At 34.0% G+C, this 7,570-nt stretch overlaps 1 non-coding gene across 1 annotated transcript; it reads left to right on the forward strand.

The window, feature by feature from the left end:
• Nucleotides 1–3,431: 3,431 nt before the first annotated feature.
• On the forward strand, nucleotides 3,432–3,513 carry TRNAL-UAG (transfer RNA leucine (anticodon UAG)). Its single transcript has one exon. It is a non-coding gene; the product is annotated as a tRNA-Leu (tRNA).
• The last annotated feature ends 4,057 nt before the right edge of the window (nucleotides 3,514–7,570 follow it).

Here is a 7,570-nt window from a genome sequence, read left to right on the forward strand (position 1 = left end):
CTCTTCCTTGTTCATTGTTTTGAAGCTCTTTTTGCAATACAAGAGTTAGACATCACCTTGGGCATTGGGCACTATTTTTTCCTTTGCCTGAGACTCTTCCTCTAGATGACCATGTGGCTGACTCCTTCATTCTCTTCCAGTCTGTGATCAAATGCCAGCTTCTCAGAACATTTTCTCTTATGATCTTATTTAAAATTGCAAAGACTCTTCCACTTGATTGCCCGATCTATTTGCCCTGTTTTATTTATCATTATAGCACTTGGCACCTTCTAATATATTATACATATTTTTTCCTGTCTGTATCCACTAAAAAATAGTTTCATATCAGCAAAGCTTTTGTGTTTGCTTATTTCACTGTTATATTCTCAGAAGAAAATACTGAGCAATATCATGTACCCAATAAATATCGGTTGACTAAATTAATGAACTAATGAGTTAAGGATTATTGTTTTCTCCACTGTAAATATGAATAATCAACTTCTAGGAAGCATAATCAGAAGAGAAGCAAGAGTAGAGCAATATATTGAAAATAAGGTAATATTTAAATTCCATTAGAGATATCATATCCATTTAGTTGAATTGAAGAGTTATTGAATAACACTTACGTGTATCAAGATATTTGGGAGTTTTATGTAGGAACCTGTAAGTAGTGTGTCTCAGTTAACTCAGGGCAAGATAGCTGTGATGATTAATTTTACGTGACAATTTGACTGGTCATGGGTGCCCAGATTAAACGTGATTTCTGGGTGTGTCTCTGAGGTTGGTTTTAGAAGAGAGTAGTATTTGAATCCATGGATACAATAAAGCAGATTGCCCCCATGTACCCCATGTAGATTGGTATCATTCAATTTGTTGAGGGCCTGAATAGAATACAAACTGGAGAAAGGAGGAATTCACCCCTGTTTTTCCCCTACTTTACTGGTTGAACTGGGACATCTCATCTCATCTTCTCCAGTCAACAGACTGAGATGTCCACCATTGGCTCCCCTTCTACTTGGGCCTTTAGACTTGGACCAAATTATACCACTGGCTTTCCTGGGCCTCCATATTGAAGAAAACTGATTGTAGAAATTTTAAGCCTCTCCATCTGGGTAATCTAATCTCTCATAATCAATCTCTCTTTCTCTCTCTCTCTCTCTCTCTCTCAGAAACAACTGGGGCTGTTTCTCCAGAGAACCCTGAGTAATGCAATGGCATCTTCATCTTTAGAAAAGTTGAATTTTTAGGTAGATGAGTAGTCACATATAGAAGATAAAATATATACCAGCTAGCAAATATATGTTTCATCATATATAATTTTTAATAATTTTATTTAATTTTTTAAAATTATAACATTAACATAATCTTAGTTAATTTTGTGCTGCTATAATAAGATTCCCTATATGGGGTTACTTGCAGAGAACAGAAATTTATTTCTCATAGTCCTGGAGTTTGGAAATTCAAAATCAAAATGGCAGCATTTGATAAAGGACTTCTTGCTGAGTCCTCTCAAAAGCCAAAAACAGAAGGGCAAAAGAGAATAGGCATTTGGTCCTCACATGGCAGAAGAGCAGAAGAGACAAGAAACCCACTTCTGAAAGCCCTTGTTATAACAGCATTAATCCATTCAAAAAGATGAAGCCCTCATCACCTAAACACTCCCCCAAAGACTCCACCTCCCAACACTGTGGCATTTGGGATTGAGATTCCAACACATGAGTTAGGAGGGACACATTCAGGCCATAGCATATGCTCACGGGAGTATGCGAATATTTTCAGACCTCTGTAGCTTTTTAAAGAAGCATTTATTAAGCCATTAACTATGTATCAAATAAGGTGCTAAGTATATCCACTCATTGTCATATTTTAATTCTTCCAACAACCTTATGAGATGAGATAGGTGATTTCCTCAGGTTCACATAGCTACTAAATGGTATTGACAGATGAAAATCTATCACTCTTCTAAGCCTATGGGCTTACAAACTATGTTCTATTGCCCCTTAAAAATTTTTTTGAAATAATGCCATTGTTGAATTACTATTAATGTTGCTATTAACATTATCCAATCTATTAATTCTAAAACACATTTTTGTATATTTAACGTTGGTACATAGAGAAGCATCTTATAATTGATAGTGCTTGTAATTGTTGTCATCCATGCACAATTATAACTAAATCATGTCAAATCCTTCCTTTGAAACCTTCATGTAAGAAAGAAATCATTATCATTGTAGTCTTAGAATAGATGAAATGGATAGAAACAGTGTTACTGTTAAAATAATACCATCATCACTCATTTATTGTATGCTTATTCTCAATGCTAAGCATTTTTCCAATCTGTTTACATGGTTTAATATTTGTAACAATTCTCAGGGTAGTGATTTCCATTTATGTTTTGCAGCTGTGTATCATTTGTATCAAGTGATACAATCACTTTCCACTTCTCAGTGGTAGAGTCTGCATTTGAACCCAGGTAGTCTGAAAACTCAGAGCTATTAGGTGACAGAGCTGGAATTTCAGCCAATCTGTATTTCCTGTATGTCGTGATATTTGGTCTCTGATCTAAGTTTATTTGTTCCATTTTTGTTTTTCAAGTACAATGTTTGTATATAGTAGGCATTTAATTATTTTTAATGGTCAGTTATTAATACATTACTCAAGGCATAGGTCAAATGCCAGATTAAAAAAAAATTGTCCATATGTTTTCTCATTTTGTCCCCAGGGAATTTTGTAGCTAATTTCAAAATTGCACTCAGACTTTTTTGGTTTTAAGAGGTAAAGGTTTACAAAATTAAGAAACATTTATATTTTATCTTTGTATTCCCAAACAACTTTTATAGCACATCAAATATCTGAAATTCCATTGATCTTAGTATTTAAAGCCATCAATTTATTTTAAGCTTAAATACATTGCAGCTCAATACATAAAATAGATCAAGTCTGGATAAAATTATGTAGATAATTATAAATTCTTGACCACTGTTTTAAAACTCCACTTCACTGTGAATCATAAGAGTTGTGACTCCAAGTTAACCTCCAGCCCCAGCCAGTCTTATCCAATGCAATTTGTGTCTATATTTCAGTAACAGTCTCACAAGATTCTAATGCTTTTACATACAGAATGCAGCTCAAGAACATTCTTCATCATGAATTCTACCAGTCTACATAATGTTCTTTTTTTCTATATTTTCTGTGTATGTTCATCTATTCATTCTCTCATAAATGTGCTTATGCATGAATAATTTATGTAATATACAAAAAATGCATACATACATTCATGTTCATATACAAATATATACACACATATTCGTATACAAATAAAGACATAAATCATATTCATATTCCAATAAATAAGAATTCACAATAGCAACAAAGAAAATAAAATACCTAGGAATATATTTAACTAAGGAAGTAAAAGACCTATAAAGGCAGAACTACAAAACACTGAGGCAGGTAGCGTGGCCGAGCGGTCTAAGGCGCTGGATTTAGGCTCCAGTCTCTTCGGAGGCGTGGGTTCGAATCCCACCGCTGCCAGGCTGGAGTTTTTCTCTGGAGTTCGAGACCAGCCTGAGCAAGAGCGAGACCCCATCTCTACTAAAAATAGAAAGAAATTATATGGACAGCTAAAAATATATATAGAAAAAAATTAGCCGGGCATGGTGGCACATGCCTGTAATCCCAGCTACTTGGGAGGCTGAGACAGGAGGATCCCTTGAGCTCAGGAGTTTGAGGTTGCTGTGAGCTAGGCTGACGCCACGGCACTCACTCTAGCCTGGGCAATAAAGTGAGACTCTGTCTCAAAAAAAAAAAAAAAAAAAAAAAAAAAAAAAAACCACTGAGGAAGGAAATAGCAGAGGACGTAAACAGATGGCAAACCATACTATGTTCATGGGTCAGCAGAATCAACATTGTTAAAATGTCTATACTACCCAAAGTGATCTACAGATCCAATGCAATCTCTATTAAAATACCAACAGCATTTTTTGCAGATCTAGAAAAAATAATTCTACACTTTGTATGGAATCAGAGAAGACCCTGTATAGCAAAAGCAATCTTAAGGAAAAAGAACAGATTGAGAAGCATCAGTTTACCAGACTGCATGTTATACTACAAGGCAATAGTAACTAAAACAGCATGGTACTGGCACAAGAACAAAGAGATAGACCAATGGAATAGAACTGAGAACCCAGATATAAAATCACCCTCATATAGCCATCTAATCTTTGACAAAGCTGACAAACACATACACTGGGAAAAGAATCCTTATTCAATAAATGGTGCTGGGAAAATTGGATAGCCACAAGTAGAAGACTGAAACAGGATCTGTACCTCACACTTCTAAGAAAAATCTACCCACAGTGGATAACAGACTTAAACCTAAGACATGAAACTATAAAAATTCTAGAAGAAAATGTTGTAAAAACTCTTACAGACATTGGCCTTGGCAAAGAATTTATGATGAAGGCCCCAAAGGCAATCACAGCAATAACAAAAATAAATAAATTGGACTCGATCAAATTAAAAAAGCTTCTGCACAAAGAAACTGTCACAAGAACAAACAGACAACCTACTGAATGGGAGAAAATATCGTTAAGCTACACATCTGATAAAGGGCTGATAACTAGAATCTATATAGAATTCAGGAAAATCAGCAAGAAAAAATCAAACAACCCTATCAAAAAGTGGGCAAAAGACATGAGCAGAATCTTTTCAAATGAAGGCAGACTTACGGCCAAGAAACATATGACAAAAATGCTCAACAACTCTAATCATCAGGGAAATGCAAATCAAAACCACAATGAGATATCACTTAACTCCAGTGAGAATGGTCTTTATCAAAAAGTCCCAAAACAATAAATGTTGGTGTAGATGTGGAGAGATAGGAACACTCATACACTGCTGGTGGGACTGCAAACTAGTAAAATCTCTATGGAAAGTAATATGGAGATACCTCAAAGAGCTAAAAGTAGAACTACCATTTGAACCAGTAATCTCATTACTGAACATCTACCCAAAGGAAAAAAAAGACATTCAATAAAAAACACATCTGCACTTGACTTTTTATAGCAGCACAATTCACAATTGCCAAAATGTGGTAACAACCCAAGTGCCCATCAATACCTGAGTGGGTTAGTACAATGTGGTACATGTATACCATGGAATTCTACTCATCCACAAAGAACAATTGTCATGTAGCACCTCTTGTATTAGCCTGGATTGAGCTGGAGCCCATTCTACTAAATGAAGCATCACAAGAATGGAAAAACAAGTATCGCATGTACTCACCATCAAATTGGCATTAACAGATCAACACTGATGTGCACATATACTAGTAACTTTGAAGGGGTGTCAGGCAGGTGGGAGTGGAGAGGAAAGGATAGATATATTCACACCTAATGGATGCAGTGCACACTATCTGGGAGATGGAGACACTTGAAGCTCTGACTTGGGGGGGGGGGAAAGACAATATATATAGTCTAAACATTTGTGCCACTGCAATATGCTGAAATAAATAAACAAAGAAATAAAATCACTCAAATTTTTAAAAATACATGAGAAAATGTTAGAATCAATTTTGATATTTTTATCTTGTTTTACTCTGACTTTTTATAAGTAATGCTACAAATTTAACAATACAGAGTAATATAAAAATAGGAAATTTTAATATAATTGGGACTGACACTCTCTATTCACATTTATTTTTATGGTTTAGATATAAGCATTCTGCCTAGGATTATCTAGACTCTCACCACTCCACTTTACGTGGTCATGGCTTAGAAAAAGTGAACTAGATATTTTGGAAGGAATTTACTTAATAAAATTAGTATGAGTTTGCTTAGGGAATACATCTTAGTTTCATTGGCTTATGATTCAAAGTGCAACAGTATAGATTAAATGTGTATGTAAATAAACTTAATCATGTCCAAATTTATAAGCATGATGAATTAACAAAGTTTGAAGTAGTTCTCACCTTTTTTTTTTTTTAACACATCTCCAATGTAGCATCTACACTGGTGTTTTCTATTAGGCTATTTTTGTTTCAGCTGACAGTATATGCTATAAGGTGGAACTAAATTATATATTTGCATAAAATTGTATGTATTTCATGTCAGAGCAATCTTTCAAATTTGTCACCTTCCATGAGAGTAATGAATCAGTAGAAATACATGATTTTGCTCCATTATTCAAACATAATGGAAGCACTGGAATACGTTAAATACATTTAGGTGAAACATGATTTATAGCTTTTGGATAAAAACCTACTGATAATGCCATCTCAATATTATACTTCTTCATCTGTGTTATTTATTTTAAAATGTAATCCATATTTCAAAGAGAAGTAGCATATTCTTATTTCAGTGATGGAACATTAATTGTACATTCTTGCATGAAATATGGTTCTACCAAAGATCACCTGCAAAATTTCACCTGTAAATGTGTTTTCTCTATATGAATAGTGATCCTCAAAATGATAGTGTACAATCTCATGACTGATGAAATTAAAGAGTATAAATATCAAATCAAAATCCAGCACACCATGAAACATTTTTCTATGCTTCGTAGATAGAAATGTACCTTAAAAATGATAGGCTTAACAAAAGCATGTTTAACAAAGGTCCTGGGAGAAATGTGCTATTGAACGTTTTTCACAAATGCATCATTTGGTGGAGAAGGAATATTCTGTTTGCTGAATTATCTCTGGCCTCATATGTTCCCAGGATCTCTTTTAATACCTCACTCCTATCAGTCTGATTTTTTGTAAAATCATTCAGCTTAAAAGATATAAGCAACTATAAATAGTTTATAAACCTTTTTTTCTGACACAAATTACTTAAAAGAAAAGTAAAAAATAAAACAGTTGCCAAATTTATTTTAAGATTATGTTGCTTGGAATAAGTGAAACACAGTGGAAAGCAGTTGCTTTTGAACCAAAGTGTGTAGGCTGGAATTCTTACTCTATTAACTCTGTGACCATGGTTAAGTTATGTAAAATAAGGTTGACAGAAGTACTTACATCATAAGTTTCTTGAAAGGGCAAGATAAATTTGTACATGTGATATGTTTAAAACAGACCTTGAGACATAGAAAATATAAAATAAATGCTAGTTATGATTATATTTTTTGGCTCTCTAGATATATGCAATTCACTCCTCTTTTTTTTTCTTTTGTCAGATTGAAGGAGTTCAGAATATGCCACCTAAAACATGCTGCTCTGGCATATTGACTACAAACCCCTTTACCTTGTCATATTTTTATAATTTACTATTTTTTACCCAGTTGAGTGTGTGCTCAACTCTAACTGCAACTTTAGATCGTCATTTCCTTATGAAGGGTCCCGTGTCATATAAAACTTATTAAATATATTTATAAGCTTTTCTCCTGTATCCCCTATCTGTCTTATCTTATGTCAATTGAATTCTCAGGTCTACCCAAAAAAACCTGAGAGTGGAAAGGTAAAATTTTTCCTACTCTGTAATATATATCCACTGGCATTGTTTTATGTAGATCTTGCAGCACTCCTCCTTTGTGTTATTAAATACAATATTTGATGTCTTTCACAAGGAATAAAATATTTGTTCTATTAAAACAC

This window comes from Eulemur rufifrons, chromosome 7 (genome assembly GCF_041146395.1).
Source record: "Eulemur rufifrons isolate Redbay chromosome 7, OSU_ERuf_1, whole genome shotgun sequence".
Taxonomy (NCBI): Eukaryota; Metazoa; Chordata; class Mammalia; order Primates; family Lemuridae; genus Eulemur; species Eulemur rufifrons.